Below are 18,264 nucleotides of genomic sequence, written 5' to 3' on the forward strand. Positions count from 1 at the left end.
TTGAAATATGAAAAGAGCTTAAGTTTAGAACAGTAAAAGACACATTGTCATTGATCCCACTCAACATCTTTCCCTAACTTTGAACACACTCATCCCTTTGTCCTTGTCACTTTCTGCAGCATGTCTGGACTCTTCTTTTCTGAGGGTCTTAGAAATGTAGGTTAGTGGAAACAGGACACTGTGTGCTTGTTTGCTTTAGTCACCAGATGTGGCACCATGGGACACATGGCTCTTCCCCTCAGTCAAAATGATCTTGAAAGGCAAACACTTTGAATCCATTCAGGACATCAAGTCAGCTAGAACAGCACAGCTAAAGACCTTCAAGGAAGGAGACTCCAGAGCTACTGCAAGATGAGGATTTCAGAGGGAATAATGGTGACATGATTTTTACTAAACAATTTTTTTAAAATAATTGAATGTTCACCATATTTTTCATTCACTCACCATAGAAGCTATTATTCCATGTGTCTGTAACTGTTGAATCCCTCAAGGTCAGCAAGGCATTCACATCTACACAGGGCTTCACACTGCATTTGTCAGTAAAGTTCTGAACAAAAACAATGCTGTCCATCCCGTTCTTATGCTGCCCAGAGCTGGGTTGGGTATCCTGTCCTTGGGTTTTCCTTTTGACTTGTCTCAGACTCTTACTCAGTCAGTTATCCTTAGGGTCTGATTACCAACCAGGTTCTGTCTGCTCCATTCTCTTGCCCATTGTTCTTTTCTCCATGGTCCTTCTCCTTTTCAGAGCCATAAAATGGATGAGGATGCACTGTACTTTTTCACTTGAAAGCATGGATAGGAGAAAAGGTGTCCAGAAATGCAAATCAGATTAATTGCTTCCTGTCACCCACAGGGAAGTTTGAGGTGACTGCATATAAGGATTCCACTGCTGGTTGTTTTTCCATTTCTATCTGTCCTACTGTTAGACAGTGTGGTGTTGTGGGATCTAGAATCTCTTTGTTCATTCATGAAGCTGTGCTCTTTTTTTACCCAGAACAAATCATTAAGTTAGCACTTAAATCTCTCAATCATGATTTCTATAATTCAGTGATCACCTGGCTGGTCTTAACTCCCATTTGCTAACTGAGTCATGGTGCATAGGCCTATGTGAAATTCACTGTCCTGAAGCTCTTTCTGTAGTGCCATCAAATTCTGAGTTTTTCCCATTAGGACTTTATTGCTGATGTTCCAAATGTAGAGAAATAGAAACAGCCTAAGTGCTATGGAGCAGCAAGTGTAAAGAAGCCAGAGGTGATTATCATATAATTATATGGAGGGATGGTTAAAACACACATGCATTTGTAAGGAAATGATGATATTGAAAGGTTCTGAGAAGTGACTTCTGTCTTAGGTGGGATTATTCATGTGCATAAAAGAAATATAATAGATACAGAGTGTGCAATGACAGTTTGGAAAGAATGGAGGTTATGTCGGTGTGGTTTAGCTCATCAAAATGAAGTTCAGCATCGTGAGCACTGGTACAAAAGAATGCTCGTGTGATTTAAATAAGCTTTATGCAAAACTAAAACGAAGACTTTTCTGCCAGGCAGAAGTGTGCAGGAGCAGGGCCAGCTTTATTCCTGTAAAATGAACAGTTTTGTCAGCGGCCATGGAATGAAGTGACATGTACTCAAAAAGCAGCTCTATGCATTAAATGACAAACAATTATTGGTGCATTTGGGATGTAGTAAGTGCTCTCTAAATATTAATTCCCTCCTAGCCCCACACCGGGATTTCAGCACACAGTGGATCTTCAGCGACAGTATCATGGCTCAATCTTCTCAGCAAAAGGGACCAAGAGATGGAGAGAGATTTGGAGGAAGGGAAGAGAAAAGGGTAAGAAAAAAAGGGAGAAGAGCTCTGTGCATGCCTCAGCTCCCATGAAGGGTGTGGTCACTGTGCAGGGCACACAGATCCTAATAAAAATGGGGAAGCATGCCTGAGACAGGTGTGACGGGAGGGAATGTGTGTGGATTCTGCCACTTTTGTGCCTCTCACTGTGGAGACTCTCAAAGTCTGGAAAGTCTGTAAGACTTTCTCTAGGTCTCTTCACATTTTTTTGTTTTTTAAAGTAATTGTTTTATTTTAAATTCATTTTTTAAAAATTAAGTTTATTGGTATATTTTAGATATACATAATAATCATATTCATCAAAGGGAATTTGTGTTATCTTACACACTTGGTCTTTTTCTTTTTTCTTTCTAATGTGGAATAAGATGATATTTAATTTTGTTCTTCCATAGCTAATATTTGTTATGTATTTGATTTAATGATTTTTTTCTTTACAATAAGTTTTGGACAATTTCATTTTTGAGTATCTTGGTATGATTTTATTCAAATTTCTTGTGCAAAAGGTTCATTTTTGTTGGAAATGTGGTGTTACAAGTTCAATTAAATTCAGAAATTTTAAATCTTTAAATATTTATTGCCTATCCCTTTCTACTTTGAGAATTCTAATTGTATGGATACAAGTTTTTTGATTATGGCACAGAGTGAACTATTATACTACTGATCTGTAAATTCTTTCTTCGTCATTTTTATTTTGGACAATTTTTATTTTTGTATTCATTTAAGTTTGTAAATAATGTATTTACAATGTGCAATCTATTGTCAATCTCATGCTATGTATTCATTTCAGAAATATTTCTCTAAAATTCACTCTGTCTACATCTTATATCTTTCGCATTTCAATATTTGTCTACAATTTTTAATATGATATGTAATTATTGATTTTCAATAAAGTTAATAAAAAAGGGAATTTGAACTTATAAATGATATATTTTGTTTCCTTTTTCTTTCCCCAACCCCTCTTCTCCCTTCAGCCCTTCTTCCCCTCCTTATTTATTTAGTTTTGTTTCCACTTTTTCCTTTCTAAAATCATTTTTCTCTTTTTCTCTTTCTCTTCATTCCTTTCTCCCTTCTCTGGCCTTTGTTCCTTTCTTTTTAAACAGCTTCTTCTCATTTCACCGTATCCATTGTACATTTTGGTTCTTATTTTCTCTTTCAGTTTCTCACATCAGGGAGACAATATGAGAGGCTAGAGCCAGCCTATCAAATCAGCACAGAGGTGACTGAGGCATCTGGGAGAGCACCTGCACCTGAGAGCAGGCTGTGAAGGGCGCAGGCTTGCTAGTGTTAGGGCTCACTGTGCTTAGCGCTTCCGCATAAAAATCAGAGGTGTTCTACAGGTGGAGTGCATTCTGGGTGACTGTGTTTGCTGTGCTTTTGAATATTTATGAAGATAAAATAGCATATAAGAAGGACTATACCATGTAGCTCCTTGTGAGTACGTTGCAAGAGGAAGATTTAAAACATCACTTAAGATTCCCTACTCCTCCGTTCCCAGGAAGCATTTTGCCCCCCAAATCCTGTGACCTCCCTGACCCTAATCATTTCCATTGTAGTCTGTGTTTGAAATGCGTAAACCTTTATCATAAGCAATTTCTATCGTGGGAAATAATTTCTCCCTTCGCTTAGAAGGGAAATTTAAATGAAATGGGTAAATTGAGGTTCGACTTGACCTTGTCCCTTGCCTTCTGCTCTACTGGGACTTCCTGGACTGCTGCTGTCTGTCATCCACCCCATGGAGTGCTATCATCTGGTGATGTGGTAACAGCTGTTCATGTGCACAGCACACACACACATCCTGTCACAAGGTGTGGGGACTTACTGTATTTGCAGCTCTTTATATGTCCTACTAGGTGAGATACATTGAAAATTATTCATTTCTTAACTTCAGTCTTGGCCTGTTTAAATTGTTACCCTGTCTTCTACTCATGCCCAAGCATTTTTTCCTACTTAATGCACACAGTATTGGTTGCCTCGGTGTGTGCACTTTGCAAAGTACATGCGCTTCCTCTGTAGAGTGGTTTTCTGAGCTTAGTAGGGTGAAAATCCTTCTCCCACTTCCTGTAAGGAAAACCATGAGCTCAAGTGGTATAAGGCATTCTCCAAGGTTAAACAGCTATGAGACATTTGAATCAGATTCAAACAGACCTGTCAACCAGATCTGGGGATTTAAAAAGGCAGATGTTTTAAAATTTCTACTTTTCTTTTTCTTTTTCTTTTTTTTTTTTTTTCGGAACCGGGGATTGAACTCAGATCCTTGCGTTTGCCAGTCAAGCGTTTATCCTACTGAGCCATCTCCTCGGCCCAATTTCTACTTTTCTAATTGCTGCATTACAACTACTGGAGAACAGTTTCACTTTTATCCAGCAGAGAAGATTTTTTTCCTGATTTATAAATTTAATATCTCAATTTACATTTCCTGTGGCATTAGGCTTCACTCATTCCTTGATTTAATCAGTCAGTCTTTCTTTTCCTAAACATTTATAAAGCGCATACATAGGGGTGCATTAAATTAGTCACAAAAACACTTAAATAAGCATAGGAGCATGCACTACATAAGAACGCACTACAGAAACTAGCATATAAAATTAGTTTTTAACAGTCTAAAACCTGTTGCAAATACTGGTGTACATCATGGGAATTGTTAAATTTGAAATTCTACAAGAAATATTTGTCTCTTTGTGCCTTCTTTTTTACCTTCATTGGTTAATTCTTTCTTTCTTCTTTTCTATCATTTTGCTTCTTGATACAGAGTATTTATTTTATACTGTGGGTTGAAAACCACAAATAACTTTATTTTTTTCAAATATTACCATTATTTGGGGATCAAATCAAGGGTCTCATATGTTCAAGAAAATTGTTTCACCACTGACCTACATCATCAGACTTTAATAAGTTTTAAAAACTTCATTTAATTTTTTTCTATTTTTAATTATTTTATTGACAAAGAAGTAGCAATGAGACAGTTTTAAAACAGGTTAGTAGGACAGTTAGAATAATTAACACATTGCATATTGTTGTCTTTGTAGTAGTTATTCATAGTACAAGATGCACACATGATATCTTGTCTAAACACTATTTGTCCAAAACTTTCTTCTCATTGAAGAGAAAGTAGCTGTATAACTATGCTAACTATTTTGTACATAAAGATACATATTTTTTCACTAAAAATGGTCCTTCATTTATATCTCCCTTTTTGTTTAATTTTTTCAGAGATGGGTATTCCATTGCAATTCATATATTGTAGGTGCATGAATTCAACAAAGTAATCCAATATAGTCCCATAGTCTATAATAGTAGTGGGTTATTCACATGACTGGCAATGTCAGAAGTTCTTGACTTGAGCATTTTACAGCTCAGCATGTCAATATGGCTTTACTTTTAATACCTCATTTTTATACTTTTCTTTTTTTCTTTTTCTTTTTTTTTTGCAGAACCAGGGATTGAACTCAGGCCCTTGCGCTTGCCAGGGAAGCGCTTATTCCACTGAGCCATCTCCCAGCCCCACTTTTCTTTTTTTAAACAGTTTATTTTATTTTTAATGTATTTTTCATTTTATTTTTATTTTATTTACTTGTATTTTATGGAAGACTCTACAGAGTGTTCAGAGTATCACTACTAGATAGGACTCATAGTGAACTGCCAGTTTCCAGCTGTTTTCTTTCCTTCATTTTCTTTTTCTTTTTTAAAAATAATTTTATTGAGAAACAAATAGCAATGAGACAGTTTCAAAACAAATTACTAGCACTGTTTCAATAATTAACACATTGCATATGGTTGTCTTAGTGGTTATTCACTGTACAAGATGCAGACATGATATCTTGTCCACAAACACTACTAGAATAAATCTCTTTATTCATTAAATTAAGAGAAAGTGGCTGCATATCTATCCTATTTTGAATATACAGATACAAGATGATTGTTCATTTGTATCCCCTTTTTTGTTTAATTTTGTCAGAGAAGGATATTCCACTGTCATTTAAATATTGTAGGTGCATGAATTCAGAAAAATATTACAATGTGGTCCATTAGTCCATAATACCAGTGGGTTTTTCATAACACTGGCAGTATCAGAAGTTGTTGACTTGAGCCTTTTACAGCTCAGCATATTAATATGGCTTTACTTTTTGTACTTTGTTTTTATACTTTTCTGCTGGGTGGTTAAGACCAAGATAAAGCAATACCTATATTACAAGAAATGTAACTTTTGTGTCTGGTAAGGCCAATCAAATCCCCTCAGGATTTATCTTGAAACCCTGTACCGCAGTTTGTAGACCCTTTTTCAGTGTCAGCCATGAGGATGAGTCACCGACATTGCTTGTCCAATTTGCTCTCTGTAAAAGCCTGAGAGAATGTTTTCTTTCCATGTGACTTTCCTTAGGTGCACTATACATCATCAGTCCTTTTCCTCTGTGGCCCCATAATGTCCTTGATCAGAAAATTTGGGACACAACTGAGTTACATTGTGTTGCAGTACCGGTTCTCCTATGTGCTGAGTCCTCAGTGACCATGAAATGCTCAGGCCAAAATATTGGCTGTTCCTGCAGCCCTTTCTTTTCTGTAATTTTAGGTCTTCAAATTTAGGTTGTTAATCTTCCAGAAGAGAAGCTTATTATTATTACCCTACAACATAGGCAGTTGAGCTTAAGCTCACTATCTGTCTGAATATCAAACATTTTAGGCATAACATAGAACAGGTATTTTCCATCAAGTATTGATATGTTAAAATTAAAATTGTTACAGAATATGAAGGAAAAGAATTTAAAAAATTAAAAAAAATAGTATAAAACAGTTACGTGTTTTTATACAGAAATTGAGAAATCTAACCATACACAGCATTGTAGCAGGACAGTCCTGTGACATTGGTTTTTTGTCAGTTATTTTCATTTATTACTTTTTTTTAAACAAACATTTACTTGAGGGACAGTATGGCAGTAATTGGTATGTCATGACAAATGGTATGTATTTAGAAGACCAGAATGACAGGCATTCCAAGCATGACCCTTCTATTACACATTGCTTTCTTCAGTGCATTTGCTTAGTTCACAGGTATCAGCATATATAGTTAGTCAGGGTGAGAATGGTTACCAATTAACTGCTAGTTTCCAAAAACATGCTGAAGATTCTCAGGATCATTGCCTTGCCCATCTTGTGAATATAAATGTATGGCTTTTCCCCTGTTATGTTTCTTAGCTTTTCTCCTTGCCCTCTCTTCATTGTCTTATCTTCAAGTTTTTGCTTTCCTTTTAATTATGTTACGCCTTTCTACTTATATTTGTTCTTTGGAGTTCTTATACTAGCCAGACTATAAGATATTTATACATGTGGGTCAGGTTTATTCCACTTATGAGTATATCTTCAAGTGGCATCCACTTAAATATAAAGGCTTCAAGTTTGTCATTTCTTATTGCCGAGTAATACTCCATTGTATAAAAATACCACATCTTTTTCATTCATTCCTTAGGTGATGGGCATCATGGATGTTTCCAAGATTTGTCTATCACAAATTGTGCTGCTATAAACAGAGGTACACATATATCACTATGATGTGATGTTTTCAGTTCCTCTGTGAAAATTCCCAGTGGGGGTATACCTGGTTTGAATGGGATTTCCAGTCCTACTTTTTTAAGGAGTCTCCACACTGATTTGCATAATGATTGCACCAGTCTACATTCCTGTCAGCAGTGGAGAAGGGTTCCTTTTTCGCCACAGCCTCTCCAACATTTGTTGTTAGTTTATTTCTTTATGATAGCCATTCTTGCTGGGGTGAGATGGTATTTCAGTGTAGTTTTAATTTGCATTTCACAGATTGCTAATGATGTGGAGCATTTTTTCATATATTTATTCGCTTCTTTAATTTTGGTTTTGAGAAGTGTGTGTTCATCTCAGATGCCCATTTCTGAATTGGGTCTTTACATTTTGGAGTGCTAATGTTTTATAGTTCTTCATCAATTCTAGAGAGCAGACCTTTGTCTGAGTGCTTATTAGTCAAGATTTTTTTCAAAATTTGTGGGTTGTCTTTTCACTTTGTTGGTAATTTCTTTTGACTTGCAGAAACTTACCAATAAGAGGAGGTCCTAGTGGTTAATTCTTTCAAGTGTTACCAGTGCAATTTGATTTTTGTTCATGAACTCTTTGCCTACCCCTATATAAAGAAGTGAATAAATACATGAAAAATGCTCTACATCACTAGCCATCCATGAAATGCAGATTAAACAACACTGACGTACCATCTCATCCCAGCATGAATGGCTATCGTAAAGAAATCAACCAACAATAGATGTTACAGAAGCCATGGCAAAAAAGGAACTCTTCTTTACTGCTGGTAGGAATGTAGACTGGTGTAACCATCATGGAAATCAGTGTGGAGACTCCTTAAAAAAGGAGGACTGGAATTCCCATTCAAACCAGCTATCCCTGTACTGGGAATTTCCCCAGAGGAACTGAAAATATTTTTATACATTTCTGGTGGATGGTTAAAACCAAGATAAAGCAAGACTTATATAACAAAACATGAAATTTTGCGTCTGACAAGGTCAGTTAATTCCTCACAGGACTAAGCTCAACAGCCTATACTCTAGGGTAATAATATCATTAAGCTTCTCTTCTGGAGGGTTATTAACTTAAGTTTGCTGACCAAAAGATCACCCTCCCAAGGAGCTGACTTCACAGCATGGATCACCATTCCTGTAATTCCCAGGTTGTTTAATTTTTTAAATCAATTTTGTTCCTTGAGAGCTCTTTCATGTAACTTCTTTGTCCCTTTGAGAAATCAACGTTGAATTATTCTGATTTCCTGGTCCTCCAGTGTACGTACTGGAGGCCTAATGTTTATGTTTCCTGCCAAACCCTAGAATGAACCATCTAAAGACCTTCATTCTGTTTATTGGAATAAACTATGAAATCCATTTTGAATGTCTATCTTTTTCAGCTATAAAATAAAATTGCTAACAACAGGTTCTACCAGTAGTTGAAAGTTCTATGTAGTGGATTGAATGTCAAAATAGAGAACATATGAAAAATACAAACAAAATATGGCAAAATAAAGCTTTTCCCCCTAATAGAAACACACCATTATGTGAATTTGAGTATATATATGAAAGAAAAATGCAGCTCTCCTCTGATAGGAAAGTGTGGGTCAACTGGGATAAACACTTAGCAGTATGGGTGGAGCAAGGCTTTGTGTGTTTCTGTGGATGACAGACAGGTAGGCTGCAAACTGATGAGGTAAGGCCCACCCCAGTTGTTGATGGCACCAACCCATAGTCTTGTAACCTAGGTGGAATAAGAAGGGAAAGAAGGAATTCTCCCCTCTCATTTCTTTGAAAGAGCATTTGGTATACGATCACCTTTGGGCCTTTCGTTTACCCTTAAAAGCAGCTGTTGGCCAGCTACTGAACCTTCATGGAAGCTTGCATTTGACCATAGGATGGTCACAAAGTGGCCTGAGTTGCCCATCCTGAATGAGGTACTATCTGATCCACCAAGACCTGAAGTTGTACATGTACAACAATAGCTCTTCATTAAATGAAAGTGGTAAAGATAGGATTGGGTCCAAGCAGGTAAGGTGGGATAAAGTAAGGTATGTGAAAAAGTCATCAACGTGGTTTCCATTCCTGCTATTTTGTCTTCTGTCACACAGCATGCTCTTATGGCCTCAATGTGTGTCTCAGATGATCACCTGACAGGTAAAGAAGGCTAAGATCTAGTTTTCAGATGGCCTGCATTTTATACATCTTTGTAGCTCCTTTCCAGGACATCTCTGAAGGACACTGGTAAAGGAAATCTGCACACTGAGTAGAACCTTGGCCTGTGCACCTGGTGGTCCATTTTCCTAGAATGAGAAATGACCAGATGTGTGAATGTATATTGATTCATGGACTGCAGCAAGTGGCATGCCTAGATGGTCAGCAACATGAAAATCACATGACAGGAAAATCTGTGACAGAGATATTTGGGAAAGTGGCATGTGGACCGACCTCTCCATATGTGCAGAAGATGTAAAGATATTTGTGTTCCATGTAAATGCTCACCAAAAGATGACCTTAGCAGAGGACTTTAATAATCAATTACATAAGATGACTCCATTCTATACACAGCAGTCAACCTCCTTCTTCAGCCAACCCTGTCATTGCCCAACAGGATCATGAAAAAGTGGCCATGGTGGCAGCAATGGAGGTTATGCATGGACTCCATATCATGGCCTTCCAATCACCAAGGCTGATCAGCTTATGGACATATCTCAGTGTCCACTACAACAGCAACAGAGACCAGAAGTGAGCTCCCTGATATGATGCTATTCCCTAGAATGATCAGTCTGAGATTTGGTGGCACATTTATTATATTGAACAACTTCCATCTTGGAAAGAGAAGCACTTTGGAAACTTATTCTAGCTAGGTATTGATATGTTATGGTCCTAGTAAGAATTGCTGAATTATTATGGTGGTCATTTAATATGGCTGAAGCCCTTAAAACGACAGCTCATCTTCCCAGAGACCACCTCCCTCTTCTTCTCCAACTCAGCCCAGGATGCAGTTTCCTTTCACCTTTCTCTCCACCTCAGGGAAGGCCCCAATCAGCTCCTGAGGTATATCTAAACTTCCCCCTCAAGCCCCACCCCTGGCAAAAGCCATAAAAGCCTCAGCCTCCCTTTGTTCCAATCCAGAGAATTCCTTATCTTCCCAAATTCTCTCCGTGTTCTCTAAGAGAATGAAGTCCCTTTTCCTTTATAATAAAGCCCCTTTCCCTTTTCCTTCTGCCTGTTTCTCTGCTGTGACACCATTAAAACCTATCAGGTATTTGTCTTCATTACATGTCTTGTTTATGTCAAAGCTACAATCTGTGAATATGCAGAATGTCTTTTCCAGTATCATGACATTCCAGAGAGCATCGCTATTAACAAGGAACACCTTCATTTGCTAAGAAAGTGAGGTGATGCACTCACACTTGTGCAATTCACTAGTCTTACAGTGTTAACTCACCATTTAGGGGCAGCGAGATTGATGAAAATGTTGAATGGCCTTTCAAAGATACAATTGTAGTGTCAGTAACTTGCAGATTTGGATTGTATGTGCTCTGATACTCTACAAAAGGTTGCATGCACCTGAATCAGTGTCCATTGTATGGTAATGTTTCTCCCATAGACAAGCTTCTTCATGGGTCCAGGAATCAAGGGATGGAACTGGGAATAGTAGTACTCACCAACACCCCCAGTATTTCAGTACAGAAACTTTTTCTTCCTGTTCCTGCAACTATAGGCTCTGCTGACCAAACTTCTTAATTTCAGAAGAAAGAACACTTGTACCAGGAAGCACAACAATGATTTACTGAAGTGCAAGCTAAGACTTTCCTCCTGATCATTTTGGACTCTTCATGCCTCTGGAAAAATTAGGTGAAAAAGTGAGTGATGGTGTTAGAAAGAGTTCTTGACCCATAGTATTAAGGAAAAATTGCAGGACAGGAAGATTATATTTAGAGCACAGGCGATCCTTCAGGGGACCTCCTACTGTTGCCACTCCCTGTTCCTAGGGTTAATGAGAGTTTAGAACAGTCCAGTGCAAGCAGGGCGAAGCATGGCCAAGAACTTTCAGGAATAAAGGTGTGTGGATCACTCCTACATGTAAATAACTAAGACTGCTGAAATGCTTGCTGAATGCCAAGGTAACTCAGAATGGGTAGGTAGTGAAAGAAGGGAGTTGCAAATGCCAGCTGTAAGTGTGTGACCAGTTATAGAAATAAACACTGTAATTTTCCCTAATATTTCTATCTATCTATCTATCTATCTATCTATCTATCTATCTATCTATCTATCTATCTACTTATCTAATCTTTGTTTCCTTCCTATCATAATGTTGATATCAATATTGGCTTAAATTGGTCCTTAAGCTTTATTAGATCTATATTTTAATGTTTAACCCATGAAATCTTAGAAGACGAATAAGTGTCACCCATAGAAAAGTTTTCTGAGGAGAAAATTGGTGCACTTCTCTTTGCAGGCACTATAGTTCATATTAGTAATCCTGGGCTTGCTATTGAATTTGGAGGCCAAGTACAGTTTCAGGGTATATGTCTAAGTGTTAAGTTACCAATGGGTGGAATGTGATAGTTAATTGTGGTGTCAACGTGAATGGATTAAGAAATTCCTAGAAGATGAGTGGAACACAGTTCTGGGTGCGTCTGGATGATTAGCTAATTAGCTACAAATTGAAGAGGGGAGATCCAGCTTGGATCAGAGCAGCATCAAATGTGGTTTTGTACCTTGAGTGAAATACAAAGGGAGAGAAGGAAGTCTGCCCATTTTCAGAGGTCTCTTGCTCTCTGCTGCTGCCTTTGGACCTGGGTGTCCCACTTATGTATTCAGCGCAGACTTACTGGGCTTCCAATACAAACTTTTAAGCTTCCAGACATGGGCTTGCACCAGAGCTTGAGGCCTTTAACCTTAGAATGGCTCTAAGGTGAATCATTTTTCCTAAATTATAAATGATGCAAGTTTATTCTCCTTTATTGCAGAATAGTATTCCATTGTGTATAAATGCCACACTCCTTTTATCAATCTTCTTTTGGTGGACAAGTAGACTGCTTCCATGATTTAACTATTACAACTTGTGTGCATGGGTGACTTGCATTTTGTTACAAAGGCATTGACACCATTCATGGAGCACCTACCTTCCTGAGACAATTACCGCTCAAAGGCACCATCTTCAAAGGATATCACCTTTGAGTGCATGCATTTTAGGAGGACAAATCACAAAACTCATCAATCTTGGGTTGTCATTGCTACATAATATTGTTAAGAGAGAAGAGTAGTCACATTTAGAGTAAATTGCTTTTATGTACAACTGACTAGGTTGCTGTTTCAATTACTCTTCTCTTGTTGCTGGGACAAATACACAATCCTCAAAATGAGGATAAAGAAAGGTTTATTTAGTTCACAATTACTGGAGGTTTCATAGTTTAAAACAGCCTGAATTATGTAGCAAGACCTTGGAGGCTTATTTGCTCAGGAGAGAAGGTCAGTGCCTCAGGAGAGGCTGGGGCACTGCTGTGACCAGGCTGATCCGCTCCACACCCCAAAGAAAGGCAGGGGTAGGGGGTGGGTCTCGGGCTGCCGGTTTAATGGCTTGCACATCTCTGTCCCTGCCCCTGGAGCTCCGCTATGGTCCTCTGGTCCTACCCTCAAGCCACTCACTGCTCCTCTATCTCTGTCTGCCCTATGATTTACATGAGGCTTGGGTGGCAGGACAACTAGGTACAAGCCATAGCAGTTGCTATTATGGCTACAAAAGAATTCTCATTAAGCATTTGGTCTAGAGACAAAATTTATAGAAACTCATCCTGTACACATTCTTTTGGAAAAAAAAACCCACAACTTTTCATGACCCATGTACTTTAGAATGTTCTCATGAGGCTTGAATAAAATAATGTATTTAGAGTGCTGAGGCATCTTTTTGACACATAGTACATGGGACACATTGGAATTTCTATTTCTTAATTTAGATCTTTCTAGTTATGTGTAGAAACATATTCTGTTTTGTTGCTTGAAATTCCCTTTAGTAAAAAATCAAAATTGAAACTTTTTTTCCTGCTGTATGGGCTGAGAAATACCAGCCTCCTATAACACAGTGGTCTGAGAATCATATCATACTGAATTCATCTTTTTGAGAACAAGAGCAACTTCCAGGTTATGCCTAGATGAAAACAAACCTATATTTTCTTTATCTTCCCTGAACTTTGTGGACAAGAGCAAGGTTGGTATGATACTTCTGCACCTTCCTCATGGATAAAAGAATTTTGGAGTAATTTTCCCTCTATTCTCTCTGTGTTCTGGTACACGTACCTACCATAAGCAGGGAAGTGGGAATAAGTTAGAGGAAGAGGGTAAAGATGTAAACACATAAGAACTGTATTCTCAAAGTGGGGTTTACTTATTTTTTCACTCAGCATGTGTTTGTTGAACTTTATGATGTGCTTAAGTGTTATAGATTGCTGTTCGGGCAATATTTACCTTCTAGCAGAGAAAACATCCAGACAAAAAGCCAAAATGTCTAACAGATCTGAATGGAAAGCAATTTTAATCCTGGTAGATGAAGTTGAATGCAAATAAATAATATAATTTCTCTAATGGGACCATTGGAACTGCATATAGGACCATCTTATTAATTATGACTGATTCTTTATGGTTCACAAAGAGAGCTTACTTGGTAAAGAACATTTTCTGCTTCTCTCCATTGGCTCAGCAAATGGAAAGGTTATCAGGTGTTGACACAGAGCAATAATGCAGCTCTGGGGACACATGCTGTGCTGAGGGACAGAACCCAATTACTTTCTGTAGCAAAATAAGATTTCTGTCTACTTGCTTGACTCAAAATCAAAGCTTTATGCTTCATTTGTGTTTTTTTTTTCCTCCAGGCAAAACAAGCTTCAAATTCTAAACATGGTGCTCTAAGGCAATTGTCTATATTGACCAGAGTTTGTCAGCTGCATGTTTGTGTATTTTTTTCTACCAGCATAGTGAGCACTGTGTCATTTGAGAAAGAATTGGAATAGACATGCAGGTCATTATTGATACAACCATGATAAATACCAATTGCTTTCCCTCAGCCGGCACCATCCCTTTTGAGTCAGGAGGTTTCAATTTTAAACATCATGCACTGGCTCTATGGCTTAGGAAAATCAATCGGTGATGCTAATTCTAAAATATAGTCAAAATTCACTCTTGCTTAGAATTATTAAAGCACACCTTGACTGCAGAAACATGTCACTTAATTTTTTCCTATCGAAGTAAACTATAAGTGCTATTATTTTCATCTATGTGGTAAGCAAATTTAGCTCAGCATGGTAGAAGAGATGTATTTATGGAAAAGAGAGAATAGATGTTTATATTTATTAAATGGTAATGATTAGCTTATGTGGTTACATTTTCCATCATTTGATGTTTTGTAAAGCCATATTATTTGTGCATTATTTTATCTTCTGTATTTACTGTTACTGACCTTGAATTCAAGTTCCTAAAATGAAATAAATTCCCTTCTTTTTCTAGCAACCATCTGGACCTTAGTGAATTCTGAATCTTCCATGTGGAATGATAATTCTCCCACTTGTATGTTAAAGTATCTTTTTAAAATTCATGTACTTGGTACAGGGTCTCACTACAGTGTGGACTCTTAGTGATCCTCCTGTTTTCAGCCTCCCCAGTGCTGGGATTATAGGTGTGCACTACCAACCCTGGACTCAGCATTGGCTCAGAGCCCCTGGGGGTAGGGCCAGCATGGCATGCGGTACTGACGATCAAATCCTGGTTCCTGTGCTAGCCTAAGTAGGCACTTAGTCCACTGAACTGTTTTGCTGGCCCTGATAGAGTATTTTGATGCTTAAATATAATGTTAAAATATATGGCCTTCAAGTGTATAAAACATATTGAACAAGAGAAAAATAAATTAATATGTATAGTGAAACACAACGAAGCACTTAGAAGTGTATGTAGGTCATGTAGGTCATTAGAAAAGTATAAGGAACACATTGATTAAATCTACCAAAGAAGCCTATCTTATTTATCACATTGCTTTTCATTTAAAACATACAAGGGACCATAATATCATTGATTATTGTTTGAATTAATATTATTTAAACATAAAGCATTTGGAATAAGTATAAATCATGGTTCTCTCTTTTCTGTGTGTGTATTTTAGGGAAGGGTCTACAGGGTGTTCAGGGTCTCACTACTAGATCGGACTTGTAGTGATTCTCCTGTGTATAGCCTCCTAAGAGCTCTAAACCATGGTTCTCATGGAAAGTACAGAGTAATCGAAGAAAGGTTTGTATGAGATGTAACTGAAGAATATAGAGCTTTTTTTAATTTTAAAAAGTATGACAGTGAAAGATACATTGCCACGAATCCCCCATTTCATCCATCCCATCATTTTCAATGTACTCAGCCCACTGTTTGTGCTACTTTCTGCATAACTCTGGTGTCCTTTTTCCCAAGTGTCTTCATTTGTACTGTCCTAGCTGCTTTAATAATATATTTGAAATATTTTCGTTTCATTTTCACTTTGACCTTAGTGAAGACTCAGTAGTGGCAAGGTGCCAGTAGTGGTAAGGTGATTAGGACAGATAAGGCACAGTAGCATATTTTCACCAGCCTAGCATTCCATTGGGTGGCACCTGGCAGCAGGGTTCACCATGTCATTAATCACACTTGCCAAAGACGCTTAGGAAGAAGTACTCTAGAGATGCTGCAGACAAGAGGCAAGAAGAGTGGAATCAGTGTGTTTGGGAAAAGGATAAGTAGAGTTGCCTTGGATAATCACAACCCTATGTTATGATAAATCATTGAACACATATAAATAATTTTTTTTAGCTCCAAGTTACGTCATTTGGAGGTGGACATCTGAGAGGAGTATGTCCCCAGCATAGTGTAGGAGGGCTTTCTCTTCACATCATGGTCAAGTGCAGATCTAAGAAGACCAAAGACAAGGAGCCATCACCTTTATTTATTTGTTTGTTTATTTATTTATTTATCTCATGGCCAGCTCAGCCCACCCTGGGGGCAGGGTTGGCACAGCATGTGCTGCCAGGGATGGAACCACTGTCCTCGCCATTGCCTAAGCTTGCCTAAACAGGCACTTTAGATCACTGAGCTATGTTACTGGCCCATCACCTCCACATTTTATACAGCAGAAAGGAAGAGATAGGAAAGGACACAAACAGTACACCTCACAGCCACATCTGCTCCACTTCAGAGATGGTTTTAAGGAACTCAACTTTTACTTATGCATCACTGTCGAGAATTTTGTCAAATGTCTACTTGTCACTGTAAAAGAAGCTAGAGAATGCTGATGTTGAGCAGAGCACAGCACTTCCCTGAATCACACCAAAATTCAGGCCGAAAGAATGAGTGACCAATGGAAAGGGTACTAAACCTCTGAACTCAGCCGTGGATACTGCGCAGGCAAGTGGAAGATGTTGAAAAGGCACCAATTAGGACAGAAATCAAATAAAGGAAGGGATGGGACACACATTTCAAAGTCACCTGATAAAATATAAATCAAGGAAAGAAGCCCTGTGTATTACTGATATACATTAAGAAATTGGCATTGTATGCTTTTTTTTTTTTAGAATGAAGAAATTTCTGCTATTTATTAAAAATATGTCATGGTAAATGTAGAAAGTAAACATTTCTGTGCTACAAGTGACACTGCATTATCTCTGCAAGCATCTATTCAAGCTCTATGATCAGAAAATTTGGGACATAACTGAGTTATATCATGTAGAAGACAGCAACACCTGTATGTTTATAGCTAATCTAAAAGATGGCCAAAATTCTAATTATGGTAAAATTTTCCAAAGGCCTAGAAAAAATATCAATGAATCCAATATAAGAAACAATGTTGTCTTTGCCATCCTTGAGTCATTAAATTCCTAAGGCTGCTGACGTTTTGGGATTCCTGATCCAAACTGAGGAGGTTGGTCTCGAATACTCAAGAAAAGCTTCTCATATGTTTGCTTTCTATTTTTGTGAGTGCTTTCCTCCCTGAGGCTGCTCAAACACCAGGGCTATGGGTAGCTGAGGCAGGAGGGTCACAAGTTTGAAGCCAGCTTGGACAAGCAAATGCCTTAGCAAGACCCCGTCTCAGAAAAAAAAAAAAAAAATCAAAAGGACTGGTAATGTAGCTCATTGTAAAAGACTTGATTTTAATTGACAGTAACATAAATATAAAAATAAATAAATAAATAAATAAATAAATGCAAAACTATTTAGGGCAACATTTTACAGTTAAAACATATTAATGCATAGCATAAACATCTAAAATTATGTAAAATACACAATTTATACTATAATATAAAGTTGCTGCAATACATAAAATATGTATAGAGATGATTAAAACAGACTACTAAATTAAAATTTTATACAGTAATAGATACATTATTAATCCTCAAAATGCTCCCCTTTACTCCAATTCAAACAGACTCATCTTGTCATTCTTTTTTTCAAATAATTTTATTGAGAAACAAAGAGCAATGAGACAGTTTCAAAACTGATTACTAGCACATTTTCAATAATTAATACATTGCATATTATTGCCTTAGTGGTTATTCATTGTACAAGATGCAGACATGATACCCTATAAACAAACACTATTAGAACAAATCTCTATCATTGAATTAGGAGAATGCAGCTGTATATCTATACTAACTATTTTGAATATACAGACACAAAATGGTCCTACATTTGAATCCCCTTTTTTCCTTGAGTTTTGTCAGAGAAGGGTATTGCATTGTCAATTACATATTTTTTTGTTATCCATTTTTTTTGTTTATTTTATTTTTTTCAACAAATAATACACTGCATATATTCTTCTTAGTGGTTAATTGCTGTACAAGATGCAGACTTGTGATCCTACTTACAAACACCA

Source organism: Octodon degus, unplaced genomic scaffold, assembly GCF_000260255.1.
Source record: "Octodon degus isolate 3935 unplaced genomic scaffold, OctDeg1.0 scaffold00151, whole genome shotgun sequence".
Classification (NCBI taxonomy): domain Eukaryota; kingdom Metazoa; phylum Chordata; class Mammalia; order Rodentia; family Octodontidae; genus Octodon; species Octodon degus.